Raw genomic sequence first — 16,954 nt, 5'->3', positions numbered from 1 at the left:
AAAACATGTTACATAGCAAAAGAGAATTAAGGCTAGGGATGGAATTAAAGTTGCTAAACTTTAACTAAACATATAATAAAATTGTACTGGATTATGTGGGTAGGCCAAATGTGACAGCAAGAGTCCTTAAATGGGGAAGAGGAAGACAAAATGTCAGAGCTAAAGAGATGGCATTGTGAGAAAGACTCAGCTGGTCATTGTAGGCTTTGATGATGGAAGGATGTGCTATGAGCCAAAGAACATGTGCAGGGAAAAGACACGGAAATGGATTTTCCCTTAGAGTTTCCAGAAGGAATGCAGCCCAACCACCACCTTGATTCTAGTCCAGTGAGACCAATTTCAGATTCCTGCCCTCCAGAACTGTAAGATAATAAATTTGTGTTGTTTTAAGCTACTAAGTGTTTGTGACTATTTGTTACAGCAGTAATAGGAATCTAACACAGTGGACAATAATAAACATGCTCAGGAACAAAAGATCCAATCACCAAAAAGAAAGTTTGGGGATCCACTATTCCTAGTTTACTTGAAGTTCTCCTGGAAGCTCACCTATGAAGGAGAGAATGACATATACTCTTTAGATGTAGAAGATACAAGAAGAAAGAAGAATTAGAAGAGAAATTAGAAAAGGGAATTAGCAGGACATCAGTTAGGCTCCATGGGAGATTTTTTTTTAAGTCTTCTTATTTCTTTTTTAATATTATAATTTAATAATTTGCACAAACTTTTCTTATTTATTATAATTCCAGCATATAGAAAACATTATTTTCTTTGCATTCTGCATAATCAAATAGAAAGGGATGAAAAATCAAAAATTATTAAAATGATTTTTAAAGCTGTTGTAGCTTCATCATTTTCCTCTTAGCTTCCAGATATTCAGATATTGTAGCTTTCCAGTTTAATGCTCCAGTTCATAAGAAACAACTTGGTCTAGATATTCACAGTACAATATTAGACTGTACTAATATTTAGATCCAATTGGATCTAAAACATCGGAAGACACCATATGGGTTGTTGTTTCCTTAATACTGACATTAGAGCAATTAAGTAATTGTAAGGTACCAAAGCCTAAATATTAAGGTTCAACAATTAAGGTGTAGGTTCGTTTTGTAGTAGATCATTGGTGAAAATAATTGAAGATGGAAAAGGGTGGGAATTTTAAAACAAAGGAAGAGTTAATAAAATTGGGAAAAAAATAACTTCCTGGTAGAGACGTATTTGGCAGTGCTAACAAATACCTCCACAGCCCTGATTTCCTAGGTGGTGATCTCAGAGTGCTGGGTCAGAGCAGCCAAACCAAAATTGATGTCAATAATTAGATTCTGATGAGTGAAGGGCCCACATGAGGGCCAATGTTTCTGGAGGAGTTAAGGAAAGGAAAAGAAATCGCCAGATATTGCAATGAATATAAAATGGATGCAGAGCTGTGTGTGTGTATGTGAGTTTAAATGGCTTACTTCTTCCCCCTCACCTAACAGTACACACAGAAGAGGGAAATATCTAGCTCATAGAGAATTGATCACAACTGGGGAATTTTAATATGTGCACACTTCCAGTAGTAAGGTTCAGGGTCACCCCAAGCTATTATTCAAAGTCAGTATCAGACCATTTAATTTTCTGCTTCAGTTCCCTTCTGCTTCTCCCCCTCCATCCTCAGCCTAATGGCCATACACCTTCTTTTCTTTTTGCTGTCCTTCTGCCTCTTTTAAACACTGTTTGTACTCGGAATGGAGTTTTATGACTGACGTCTCCAGGTACTGTATCTATTCTCCTTAATGAAACCCTAGTCGTAGTAAGTGCTAATAGCTCAAAAAACACTTTATAGCCCTTATAAAGAAAATGCGTAGAGAGGCTGGAGAAACTTAGCACTTGACTTGGTAAATAGAAAAAGGGATAAGGCGAGTACAGTTATGGCTGTAAATTATTTGTAGTGACTTTCATGTCAGCTGGTTTTTCTCTTTTGTCCTTTACAGCAAGAATCAAAATTCATTTTAAGTTAATTCCAAAAGCTAAGTCTGAGACAAATTGAATAATGACAGGTGAAAAATGCTGCCATGGGCTAATGTATGCCAACGTGTTAATCTGCTTAGACAAAAGGCAATGTAAAATGTCTGAGAATACACACATTTGCCTTTAACTGCTTTGGCACTTTTCTTTTCGCTTCTTTTGATAATCATATCCTGATTCATTCGATATTGCAATTGCTTTCTATTTCCATCATCTCCTCTAATTTACCACATTCAATTCCGAATTAAAAGAAAAGTTTTTTTCCCGTTTATTTTTCTCTTCTACAGATTCACTTTCAGTTTTAGCATTTGGGTTTAAACTTTTGGATTTGTGGGTGAATAGACACAGGTATATACAGTAACTGAACAAATAATACAACCAGCTGTTCCTGTTATTAGCCCAGCATCTGCTCTTGCTCAGTTCATCCTGGTGGGAAAACGAATAACCTTACAAGTTAAAAAAAGAAAAAAGAAAAAAGAAAAGTACAGAAAGAGAAATGAATGAGATTTTAGAGCTACTGTTCTAGGAAGAGATTGAATAGGGAATGTTTCAATATCAAAGAATCATGCATGTATATTGTGAGCTCTGTTAGTACCCCATGTCAAGGACAATGTGATACCTGAAAGGCAAATGGTTGTGTGCTCCTCAGACACACAGCGTCTTTCAGAATTGTAAATTTTGGCGGACTTTTCAGTTCTCTGAGTATTTCATTTGCTTTTCAACTGCAAACAACTGATTCATTTCAACACATAAATCATGAAAAAACATGACTGTGAAGTAAGAAGCTAATCCCATAATTTATCTATTGTTTTGTATTAAATAAAACTTTGCTAAGGCAAGAACAGTTGTCAATTAATAAAGGATAAATTGAGACCGTGTGCCCCTCAGTCAAAATTACATTAAAATGGCAATATCAATAGTAATTAAATTAAGACAGCTTATTTTAGGATCATCCCTTAACACCATATTTCCATAACAACAGTAGAGTATTGCAATGGACACATGGATTACAGCATTTATTATTATGATATATTAACACCATGATTATCTGAGTAATAGTTACCATGTATTGAATGGCTAATTGGTGATTAATATTTCCCTTGACCTTCAAAAAGCCTGATGAGGTTTTGTACCCAATCCCATTTTTCAAAAGAAACTGTGACTCAGAGTGTTTAAATAACTGAACCTCCGTCACAAAATTAGTGAGTGGCAGGGCTGGGTTGTTTCCATCTTTTGACAGTTGTGAATAATGCTGCTAGGAACATCAGTGTGAAAGTGTCAGTCTTCCACAGCAGCTCCACCATTTTACAAAACACCAGCAATAAAAGAGTGTTCCTATTTCTCCACACCCTTTCCAACACTTTAGCTTTCATTTTGTTTGTTTGTTTGGTTTATAGTGGCTAGTCTAGTAGTTGTGAAATGATATCTGATTGTGATTTTAATATGCTAGTGATATTGAACATCTTTTCATGTGCTTTTTAGCCATTTGTATTTCCTCTTTAGAAAAATGTCTATGCAAGTCTTTTGTCCATTTTTAATTGGGTTGTCTGGTTTTTGTTGTTATTGAATTGTAGAATTCCTTATATATTCTAGATATTTAAACCCTTATTGGATATGAGGTTTCTGAATATTTTCTCTGGTTGAATAGGCAGGCTTTTCACTTTTTTGATGAAGTCCTTTGAAGCACAAAGGCTTTCATTTTGATGAGGTACCATTTCTCTATTTTTTCTTTCATTGCTTCTGCTTTGGATATAAAATCTAACAAACCATTGTCTAACACAAGATCTTGATTATGCTTCCCTACATTTCTTCTAGGAGTTTTATGGGTCTGGCTCTTATTTAGGTTATTAGGTGATACATTTTGAGTTAATTTTTATATAAGGTATAAGATAGGGGTGATCTTCCATTCTTTTGGTTAAGGATATCCAGTTCTCCCAGGATCATTTGTTGAAGACACTTCTGTCCCAGTTGAATGAACTTGGCAGTCTTGTCAAAAATCAACTGACCATAGATATAAGGGTTTATTTCTGAACTCTCAATTTTATTCCATTGGTCTATATGGTCTGTATGTCCTTGTGTCAGTATCATGCCATTTTGACCACTGTAGCTTTGTAATATGCTTTAAAGTCAGGAAGTTTGAGTCCTCCAACTCCATTCTTTTCAAGATGTTTTTGGCTATTCAGAGCTCCTTGCCCTTCCAAATAAATTGATAATTGGTTTTTCCATTTCTGCAAAGTAGATTGTTGGAATTTTGATTTGGATTATGTTGAATCTATAAATCAATTTGGGTAGAATTGACATCATCACAAAATTTAGTCTTCCAATCAATGAACATGGAATATATTTCTATTTAATTAGGTCTTCTTTGATTTCTTTTAGTAATGTTTCATAGTTTTCTGTCTATGTATGTATTAGTCAGTCAAACAGGTGCTGATGAAAAATACCAGAAATTGGGTGTTTACTTGGAGTAGGTCTGTTACAGACCTAGTAGTATGGTCTGTTACAGATAACAGACCATAAAGCATAAGCTACTTCCTTCACCAAAGTCTATTTTCAAGTGTTGAAGCAAGATGGCCACCGACACTGCCAGGGCTCAGGCTTCCTGGGTTCCTCTCTTCCCAGGTCTTGCTTCTCTCTGGGCTCAGGTCTTTTCTTTTCTCCATAATGTTAGCTATAGACTATCTGGTGAATGGCTCTGTGTCTCTCCTGAAGGTTTCTGCAGTGTGTAAGGAGCCATCTCTATTCCTCTGTGTTCTTTTGGTTCAGGTCCTCTCTTCCCAGGGCTTGGTTCTCTTTCCTCTGTGTGCTTACTTCCCAGATTCCAGCTCAAGGCTCTAGAATCAAACTCCAAATCAAAACCCCAACATCAAAATCCCTCAAACTCTGGCCTTTGCCATGTCTTTTATCTGTGAGGGTGAGCACTACCAAGGGTGGGTGCCCTAACAATGTGGCCCAATCAAAGTCTCCTCCTCCAACTGCTCATTACTAATACATGGAAGCATTACTGATTTTTGTATATTGATCTTGTATCCCACCATTTTGCTGAACTAATTTATTAGCTCTAGTAGCTTTTTTGTAAAATTTTTTGGAACTTTCTATATATAGGATCATGTCATCTGCAAATAGTGAAAGTTTTACTTCTTCCTTTCCAATTTGGATGCTTTTCATTTCTTTTTCATGTCAAACTGCTTGAACTGCAACAACTTCTAGCACTTTTGAATAACAGTAAAGATGGTGGGCATCCTTGTCTTGTTCCAGATCTTATGGGGAAAGCTTTCAGTCTTCCACCATGGAATACAATATTAGCTATGGGTTGTTCATATATGCACTTTATCATGTTTAGTAAGTTTCCTTCTATACTGGAAACTGGATTTTGCCAAATATCTTTTCTACATCAATTGAGATGATCATGTGGTTTTTCCCCTTCAATTTATTAAAGTGGTGTATGATAATAATTGATTTTCTTGTTTTGAGCTATCCTTGTCTACCTAGGATAAAACCCACTTGATCATAATGTGTAAATCTTTTAATGTGCTATTGGATTCAATTTACAAATATTTTGTTGAGGATTTTCGCATCTATGTTCATTAGAGAAATTGACCAGTAATTTTCTTTTCTTGTAGTATCTTTTTTTTTTTTTTGGCGTTGGTATTAGGATGATGTTAGCTTCATAGAATGAGTTAGGTAGTATTTCCTCCTCTTACAATAGCCTCATAACTGCTTTCCTTGTTTCTGTCCTTGCTCCACAATAATCTAATCTGGATGGAGAAGCTGGATTCATCCATAATATAAGTTCCATTAAGACACTTCTCTGCTCCAAAACTGGCTTCAAGTCTAACTTGTACTAAAACTCAGAGTCATTACATAGATCAAGAAGCCCCTACATGTTTCACACTTACAAAGCAGTCTCCCCCTCCCTAACTTCCTCCACCACTTCCTCACTCATTTTGTCCCAGCTCTACAGCTTTAGTTCTGAGACCCTAAACACTCCAACCTACATCAAGGGATTTACTCTTGGTGACTCCTCAGTCTGGAACTCTTTTCCCCAGATACCTACAGGGCTGCTCCTTAATTTCTTTCAGATTTTTGCCCAAATGTTGTCTAATCAGTGAGACTCTTTTTGACCTCCCAATATAAATATCAATCTCCAAACATACCAGCACTACTATACCCTTTATCCTGCTTTCTATTTCATTACAGCACTTATTTTATTCTCTAATATACCATATATTGTTCTATATTCCTCAGAAATTAGGAACCATGTCTTTTTCCTTAATTTCTAGTTTCCATGGCAACTATGTGACAAATGACAACAGCGATATTCTGCAGCAAACTATGACAGTAGTTCTAATAATGAAATGCCCAATTTTCACTTTTCACTTTAGACCACATTTCTAGAAGGAGTCAGTATTGTGAGTAGGAACAAAGAAGATATAATAGTAATAAGTTACTTATAGTAATAAGTAACCATTCTTCCTTACTAAAAGGAAGAATTAACAGATCAATAATAAATCACAATATAGAAAATTCAGCCCTTAAAATAAAGTTGATTGTATGAAGAAACCTTCTGTCCTTTCTCAAAATGAATTATATCAGCAAATATAAAATAATTTAAAATAAAATCGAATTTTATAACCCTCAGGGATCTCCTTCTGAAACAAATCCCAATCAATGAAAAATTTGTTGTACTAATAAATTATAGTGTTTGTCACTAATATTGCAATATACTTCTTTAGTTTTCTTTCCCAGAATTACATTTGAAAGTAAACTTACAGGAATTACAATTATTTTATTTGTAAAAATATAGAAACACAGCTATTTGTTGATTACTCATAACTAATACCGAGATCACTGTAGATTCCTCTGTGTACTACATTGTCTCCTAATAGTCAATCAATTATCAAGTCTTATTGATTCTATTTTTTGATGGCCTCCTAAAACAAAAAAAAAAAGAAAGATATTTTGTTACTACAAAAAGAGAATCCATTCATTGTAGAATATTAATAACACACAAACTAACCATTTTTGTGTTTCTATTGACTAAAATAAAAATCCAACCACCCACAGGGAGTATTTTTTGTGTTAAACTTTATTATGCATGTGTCGCCATGACTTTTACTGGTTACTCTGCTTTGGATGATGCTTCTAAGGTCACCCCAGCCAGCCTCCCCTACACACTTTCAGGGATGCATGGGCAAAAATTACAAAGGGAAGATGGAGAGTTTATGTGATAATCAATTAAATTTTCATTACATTTCCAAGGGAAAGGAAACAAAATGAGACACAAAAACAAAAGAGCATTTTTCATTTCTAGGAAGAGCACCCAGATCTGGTATATTTTCTATTTTAATTCTATTGATGAGACATGTTTCATGAGAAATTGATTTTGAGAGTGATTCAATGACTAGATGATGCATATATTCATTCCACAGACATTTTTTAGAGTTCTATTTTTCATGCTCTGTGTGAGACTGTGTACATGGCAATAAAAGATATCCAGGAAACCGTGGACTAATGGAAGCACTGGAGAGCCAGCAGGAGGTTCAATATCTTCTGATCAGTGTTTCAACAGAGGTATTTGCAGGGAGCTAGGGATGCACAAACCCAAGCTAAAGTGGTGAGAATGGAATCAGGGACAACCTTGCAGAAGTCCTGTTTCATAAAGAGTAGCTATAATTTGTCAGATTAGGGGCAAAATAAGAGTGTCTGATTTTATGTGTTCAGTAGACTACAATATTATGTAATAATTACCAGTAAGGTCCATGATAGGTCTACGCAATCTGTAAGTTCTATAAACAGATAAAACCAAAGTACAGTGACATTTCTGAGGAAAGAGAGAAATAGAAAAGGTTATTCCAAATTTGGGATGTGTTCAGAAGAATGAGGTAGTATTTCAACATATAGCAATGAGATAGGATATTTCCTGAGAACAGTCGAACAGATTCAACGGCATTTAAGAATGAAGCACAGCAGCAGTACAATGTGTAGTCCTCTCTTTAGGCAAATAGCATATGTTTACAGGAGCTTTGAGAAGGAATGTGTGGAACACCATATGCTATAAGGTCTTCAATCAAGCTTGCGTGTAATTTCAAGGAAATGGAGATTGATTAAAGAAAAATAAATGATCAAAGAATTTCTTTGGGAAATAAATTTCATAAACATGTGAATCTAAGTAAAATATTTTTATTTTTGTAGTAATGAATAATGAGTTTGCTTGTGAACCAGGAACTCAGTAAGGTATTAAAGGAGAATACTAGAAGTCCCTACCCTCAAGTAGCTTACACTCTAGTTAGGGAGCAAGTTACAAACATGACTGCTGAAAGAACAAGGATTGAAAATACAAGCCATTTTTATACAAACACAAATCACTATACCATTAATTGCCAGGGATATTACGTGCCCCTAATGTTTTCTTGTTTAGGAGAAATGTTCTAGAAGGCCATTAAAATAAATAATCACAACCACCCTGTATATATTGAATCATTCTAGGATGAATTCATAATAAGAAATATAAGAAGAAATCTTTTGATGATTTCTCTTCCATCTTAATTTACTTCTCTAAATAAATTGCTCAAAAATAATAAATTACTATTTTATTTTTTTCCTGTTTGTATGAAGTTTCATTTAACTTATTCCTCATAACAACAAGGTAGGTGTGTTATACCCATCTTTCATTCCAACAGTTGAGATTTAGAGTGGTTAAATGATTTGTCATTGATGATGCAGCTGGAAAGGGGAAGTACATGGGCTCACATCAGGCTGGACTCCTGAGCCCTTCACTTTGTGCTACACCTGTTTCTGCAGTGGCAGATAAACAGAGATTTGATTTAGCAGAAATAACTTAACCCCACTAGAAATCTCAGGAACTTGGCCTGAAAGTTTTCCCTTTTATAGTAAATAATATTTATTGTGAACATCGCTAAGTACATTTTTTCTAACCCATAGGAAAAGTAAATTTTATAATATTAAACAATCCACATTAGAAGTAATTTAATTTATAGCATACTTAGAACATAGTAAAGCCACATTTGTTCTTCATATGTTATAATTGTCACTTTTGGGGTTTAAACATATGCCAAAGGATTTATTTTGAATTCCCAAATGTAATTTAGCTGCACTATTTCAACATTTGCAAGTTTCATATATTTTAAAGTTGCTTAGTTTGATACTATCTGTGGAATAGCTTTCCACTTAAAACATACCAAACTGTCTTCAATTTTATCATGTGGTTATGTATAGATACTATTTTAATAGCTTTATTATTTAACCCCTTACATGCATTTTATTCTAATCAATGTCTCGTAGTTCTTTTTTTCTACTTGCCAGTTTTCTACTCTTTAGGGAAAAAAAAGTGTACTAAAAGTCAATGAACTTTTTTCGCTTTTTAAAATTAGAGATAACTATAGATTTACATAAAAATCATATAGAAAATACAAAATCCCCATATATTCTCCCTCACACAATTTTCCTTATTATTAACATTTTGCATTAGTGTGTTACTTTTGTTACAATTAATAAAACAATACTATTATAATTATACTATTAACTATGGTCCATTGTTTGCACTAGGGTTCATTGTGTGTGGTGTAAAATCCTATGGTTTCTTTTAAATTTTTATTCTGGTAACATATATACACTCTAAAATTTCCCCTTTCAACTACAATCAAATCTCAGTGGAATTAATTACATTCACAATGTGCTCCTACCATTACCACCATCCAGTACCAAAATTTTTCATCACTCCAAACAGAAATTTGTACCAATTAAGCATTAACTGCCCTTTCTATCACCCCACCTCAGGCCCTGGAAACTTGTATTCTGGTTTCTGACTCTATAAATTTGCTTATTCTAATTTTTTCATATGAGTGAGATCTTAAAAGAGTTGTCCTTTTATGTTAGGCTTATTTCACTCAACATGATGCTTTTTTAACCATTCTGACTGTCTCTGTCTTTTGACTAGAGAGTTTAATCCATGTACATTTAAAGTAACTACTGATAATGCAGGACTTTATACTGCCTATTTGCTATTTGGTCTTTGCAAGTCTTATAACCTTTTTCCTTACTTAACTTTTCTGTTAATACCTACTCTCATATTTATTTGATTTTTTGTAGTTAACCATTTTATATCCCTTCACATCTCCTTCTGTATCTCTTGTTCAGATATTTCCTTTGTGGTAATCATGGGGCTTCAATTTTTTGTTTATTTGTTTTAGTTTTTTTGTTTTTGTTTCTAGGGGGCAATGGAACTGAACCTAGGACCTCCTACATGGGAAACATGCAAACAACTGCTTGAGCCACATCCACTCCCATTGGGCTTAAATTTAATAACCTAAATCTCTAACATTCCCATTTAAATTGATACCAGTTTAACTTCAAAAGATAGACAAACTCTTGTCCTATACACCTTCATTCTCCCACCTTCTTGTTGTTCTTGCTGCTAATTATATCTTTATACTTTATGTACCCCAAACCATAGATTTATCATCACTTTTTATGCCTTTGCAATGTAGAAAATGCAACAAGTAAAAAGTAGAGTTACATACAAAAAAATACAATGCAACCATACTGGCATTTATAATTACCCATATGATTACCTTTAATAGAGAGCTTCATTTTTTCCATGCCACTTAGAGACACTGTCTAGTATCCTTTCCTTTCAGTCAGAAGAACTCCCTTTAGCTTTGTTTATAGTACAGGTCCAGTAGTGATCAAATCCCTCAGCTTTTCTTTATCTAGAAATGTCTTAATCTCCCTTCATTTTTGAAAGACAGTTTCACTGGGTATAAAATTTGTGCTTGACAACTTTTTTTTCAGAACTTTAAATATTTTGTCCACTGGCTTCTATATTTCTGATGAGAAATCAGCATTTATTCTTATTGAGACTCCCTAGCATGTTACATTTTGATTTTCTTGCACAGCTTTCAGAACTCTCTCCCTGTCCTTAGTAGTCAACAGTTTGATGATTGTGTCTGGGTATGGTTCTTTTTGAGTTTATCTGGTTGGAGTTTGTTGGGATTATTGTATGTGTATATTCACGTCTTTAATTAAATTTATTAAGTTTTCTGCCATTATTCTTTTGGGTATTCCTTTTACCCTGTTCCTTTTCTTCTTCTGCTGGGACTCCCATAAAGCATATATTGGTATGCTTGAAGGTGTCTCAAAAGTCTCTTATGTTCTGTTCCCTTTTTAAATTATTTATTTTTCTGCTCCTCAGCCTGAATCATTTCCATTATCTTGTTTTTGGCTTCACTGTTTCTTCCTTCTGCCAGCTCTAATCTGCTGTTGAAACCCTCTGAGGAGATTTTCATTTCAGTTATTGTGGTTTTCAACTCCAGAATTTCTGTTTGTCTCCTTTTAAAATTATCTTTTTCTTAAGATTTTCATCATGTTCATTCATCATTTTCCTGGTATCCTTTCATTCTTTTTCTGTGTTTACTTTTATCTCTTCGAGAAATTGGAGATCTTTTTCTTTCTTAATTTTTGGTCCAGTGTGCCCAAACTTTTCTCTTCTTTGTTGATGGTTTTCTGGATTTTATCATATTCCTTTGGATAGGACATCATCCCCTGTTTCTTTGTTTGTCTTTCGATCTTTTGTTGCATGCTCTACATTTTAATATTTTTAAGTGTTATGTCTGGGATTTAGTCCCTGAGCTGTCTGCTTCTTAAGTTTGCATTCAGCTTTTGATATCACAGAGATTTCCCTGAGCACCAGGAGCTAACAAAAATAACAAATGAATGCAAAAAACACCTTTCACATTCTTTGCAAATTGGCTTTGCCTCCCCAGTGCTTTCTGTCAGAGTTTAGCCCACCTGTCAAGATCATAAAAAGGTAAAAGTGAAGTGCAGCATCCTCTCTATATTTTCTAAGCTGCCATCTTGCCTTTGACTTTTTCTTATTTATAGCTTTAGGAATTCCCTCATTTAAAGGAATCCAAATGTCTCTTTCCCTATGAAACTGCCTTTCACTCCCTCTTGGAAACTCTATTGTATGTCTTTAAGCAGGTAGCTGTTTGACCCAGAGCAATTTGACTTAATTTTTTTTTTTATACTACTTTAGCTGTATGCAAGCTGCTTCTGCCTGCAGTTCAAGTTCTGGGAGTAGAAGGTAGAGGTGAGTGCTGGTTTAGTCTTTCAGGCTGCCATCCAACATATTGGCACCCGCATACAGGCACCCCAGTTTGCTCATAGAGGTTACTCTATTCCCTCTGAATCAAGGCATGGGACCCATAATGGGAGAGCAGAATGATTCCACACTGCATCATAGAGAAAGTGGGGAGGGACCAGAAAGTATGTCAAGATCATTTCTACTACTTTTAAAGCTGTATTTTTTTAAATTCGGTACTCACTCTTTTACTGCAATCCTTTATTTTCTGGAATTTTGAGGAAGATGATTATGTCAGTTTTTGTTAGATATTCAAAGATTCTGTGGGGGAATAGTATCCTGGAGCATCTTACACTACCATCTTGGTTGACTGGAACCAATGTACTTCTGGTGGAGTATATTTTTGCATTAAATATCAAAAGTGAGTGTAATAAATGGGAGATTGACATTTAATTATTATTGCTTTTTATTCTTTTAATATGCATGAAGTGTACAAATATCTTAATTTAATATAAAGAGGAAAATAAAGCTTAATTTATTTTCTTTGAAACTTGTTTATTTAATATCCCCAAAGTAAACCAGGTAACTTGCACTCTGACTTTCAGGCAATTATAACAGCGAAATTATGCTGCTAGAAGTAGAAGAAAAAACAATAAGTGTCCTTTAAAATTGCTACTTTCTCAAAGTTTCCCTTCCAGGTGAAATTAAGTATAATAACTAACTTAAAAAAACAATCCTGCAAGGCCATCTAGGCCAGAAACATGATTCTGAGTTTCTCTGGTTGTCTTCAGTCAAAGAATCTTAGTTTCTTCACTATTAGCATAGAGATAGCAGTACTTATGCTTTAAGGCTGCAATAAGGATAAGAGGTAATATCTGAAAGTATGTGGCATGAAGTCCAGCTTGTGCAGGTATTCATGTAGTGTCTATTGTTAACCTTCTTATTTGTATTCTGTATAGTACTATGGAACAGTAGGCCCTGCTTCACCAACCTGGATCCATAGTAAAGAGGCATTTCTTGTATTATTCAATTTTTTATGTCTCTGTGACTGAGCAGTCCATTCCCTGCTGCCCTACCCCTATGCATGCACAAGCACAGATGTATACGCCATCATCATCACCTGGAAACCCCCAGGATAATTTCTCGGTCCAGAACATTTGGCTCTGGATTCCTCAGCCTCTGGAGAGCATGGCAGTCAATCATGCTAGTTTACTAATAGGTGCATTTGCCCCCATGGCTGCTGCTAATGCCCGCACAAGGTGGCATGGGTTCTAGGACTGCTGAACACTGTAACAGTTGCCTCAGGATGAAGAAGAAAGATGAGGCCATAAGAATTTAATTCCACCAAGAGGAGAGCTAAAGCAAAGAAGCTGTTTGGGGTATCAAATGACACATTCTAAGTGATAAGTAGTGGAACAGGGGCAATGTTAGTTTCCTAGCAAGCAGTGCCAAACTGATAATATCTGTAAACTTGATGAAATTAAAGTGAGCCACCTAATCTAGTTTTATTGCACCTTCTTAAATAAGAATGTGTAGAAAGCAATATGGGCTTGTACATCAGTGTGTGTGGGGGAGGGTCAGGGCCTCAGGAGTAGGCCCCACATTGGAATACCACTCAGCTACTTGGGGATGTATGACCTTGGCAAGTGGCCTGACCTCTTTGAACCCCAATTTTCTCATCTTAAAAATTGGCATAACACATAAATATATCGGTAGATAATAAATATAACACAGGACACATAGTAACCCTTCATAAATAGTAACTCTATTTTTTTTTTCTTTCTAAGCTGCAGTTTTCTCATCTGAAAAAATGATTTAGTAAGGATTAAAAATAGCTTTCATAAAGCTCCTGGCAAATAGTTGATGCTCAACAAATGGGAACTACCATATTTTGTGGACAGAGAAGGAAAGATTTAAATAGTGATTAAAAGAAACTGAATGCCCTATCTGATTTCCTTGGTTTCAACCCTCCATAATACAGCAGAGCTGCGCAATAGTAATATAATGAAGGACACACATGTAGACATGCAATGTTAAATCTTTTAATGGCAATATTAAGATATAGAAAGAAGCAGATGAAATTATATTTTTGTTTAACCTTATATATCAAAAATATTCCACTTATAATCAATATAAAATTTTTGTGAGATATTTTATTTATTTTCAAAAAAATTCTGTGAAATCCAGAGCATAATTTACAGACAGCATACCTCAGTTCAGACTTGCTATATTTCAAGTGCTCAACATGACTTGTGGCTACCATTTTGGATAGGACACTATTGTCACTTGACACTTATCTAAATAGTCAGGCCTAAGACTAATACTGTTCTCAGACAGGAGGAATTTGGGATCCTAGGTTAAATATCTCAAATGATTTGGTACAGTCACCCTTCCTGTTAGACTGGTTTTTCCTTGTCTCTAGTTCTATCAAATTTCTTTTGCTTGTATCCCACCTTGAACCTCAGTCTCTTTAGTGCTACAGGATTTGCGAGAGCAGAAGGGGGCATAGCTAAAACATAGTCCCATTGCAGGATTCACTCATCATCTTCTGCAAATCCTTGCACTAGCAGACAATTGTTCATTCTGTATTCCCTACATATCTCGATCCTGTATCAGAACCCACCTCCAGGACATTTTCTTAAAGAAAAGCATCATATCCTCCTGGTCTATAAATGCACAGACTCTTAGAGCAAGAAAGAACTCAAAGATCAAACAGTGAGAGAATATAACACACAAGTGGACTATAACAAAGTCACCAAATGATGGTAGGGATTTGACTTCACAAGACACTAAAGGTAGAATTGCCTCAATTCTCCTGTAAACTAAATAGCTAGAGTCTTGCATGGGAGAGAGACAAACCAGAATACAGGGACAAAAGGATTAGGAACCATGGCATGAGATAGAAAAAATGTACATTGCAGTATTGGCAGTCTAGGAGAAAAGTAGAGCCCCATGTATATCCAAAGAGGGTGAGAATTGCTCAGTTCCAGGAGCCAACACTCTCATACACTCTAAAGGGAATAGTACCTGCTAGACAGTACACAGTCAGTATACATGTAAAGGACAGTCTTCTGAGAAGTTAGGTGAAGATAATTAAATTGCTTCACAGAACAAAATAAAAATGACCAATTTAGGGAGGCCGTGATACTGCAGAATAGGAAAGGGTAAGGGAACCAACCCAAATACTTTTGTCAGTGGTGAGTTTGGGAAGGACAGATTTGGACAGTGGCTTCTTTGGGGTGATGTGATGTAGAAGGAAAGGAATGTGCGGGAAAGGAGAAAGGAAATACAGAGTGGAAACTGAGATGCTGTTAAAGCAGAAAACTGGAACAGAGAAGACCAGGAAAAATGTATATCCTTCTATAATCCTCAAAGATCTTATAAGAAATGATGGTTTTCCCAACATTTTCAAGATGTGTTTGAGTGTTTTCTATTTAAATATTAAATGTTTAGTCTCCTTGAGCAGCTAGAAGCTAAGGCAGGTGATGAAGTCTTGGTTATATATGAGCTAATTGACCAACCATAGGTTGCTTGACCATTAGCCAGGGAGACTTAATAAATGTCTGCAGAATAAATGGATTCTGGTTTGGACTAGGTATGAATCCTAAACGTGGTTGTTCACCACAATTACTTAGGATACTTATTAAAATTAGATTTATTGGCCTCAGTTATGTGAATTCTGGCAATGCTCTAAAATTTGTACTTTTAACAAGAGTCCCAAGTATTTCTGATTCAGTGTTTCCAGTTGTGAACAACTGGGTCCATATGCAATTCAAGAACCATCCATTCCTGAGGCTCCGTTTCTCTGACTTGACACAGATCACCATAGGATATACTGAGAGCACTTGGCACAATCCAGAAAACTTTAAAGACAGGCTGGGAGGGTCAACTTCTTCAGTACTTTTTCAGCTATCTCTAAAGTATTTTAATTATGGATGTGGAGAACTCAAGATTTTCCTCCAGCTAATACCTTCAATAGACATTCAAAGTCAATCTTTTAAATATTGAGTAAAAGCTGTAATATATGGCTACCAAACAACATATTTCATTGTAAATTTTTACTGATTGGTAATAGAATAGCCCATGTTTGGATATGTGAAGACTTTCACATCCTCTTAACTCATCTCTTATTTTTCCTTACTTCATGAGAATGGTAAGAACCAAATATAATGGGAAAGTAAAATAGTCATTTTTACAACTTTTCTTGTGGAATAAGAGATGAAAATAATGCATTTTTATGTATGTCTATTTATCCCTGTGAGCTTAAACTAATCCTTAAGGGTTTAAGCAAAGAGCCAGCAACACGAAAGCTTGGGATCAACAGGTGACTTTAATTTACTTGCCATAAATTGTTGAGAGGGACCAATGCTAACTCTGTTCTTATTAATTCATCTATAATCTCCTTTCCTATAGTGAAAGTTGCTGATTGCATAGCTAAGATTCAGAATAAAGGGCTGAACTGAGCTGAACATGGATGCCAGCTTTTTGTTGACACTTTTGGTGTATTCTGCCATTGGATCCAACACATCAAAAATCCTTCAGTCCACATCAACTATAAAATAATGCTGGGGGAAATCAGTGTGGTTTCCAACATTTTGTCCATCTAAAGAAAGATGAATTTATTAGTTCTCTTTTCTTTTTTAGCATTTATAAATCACTAACTTTATTCTAAAATCTTAAAGCTTAGAACATAAGGAAACTGCCTCACACTATGAAATAGATGTCAAAAGCACTGTGGTCCTTTCAAGCTGTCCAATTCTCTTACTCTCTTCTAGCAAGAACTAATTCCAAAAACAATTACTGATTTCCTATTATATTCAATACATTGTGCTATTTATTTCTAGGGAC

The sequence above is a fragment of the Dasypus novemcinctus genome, chromosome 11 (genome assembly GCF_030445035.2).
Source record: "Dasypus novemcinctus isolate mDasNov1 chromosome 11, mDasNov1.1.hap2, whole genome shotgun sequence".
Classification (NCBI taxonomy): domain Eukaryota; kingdom Metazoa; phylum Chordata; class Mammalia; order Cingulata; family Dasypodidae; genus Dasypus; species Dasypus novemcinctus.
The sequence above is the reverse complement of the archived record's forward strand: the minus strand, read 5'-3'. Positions refer to the sequence as shown.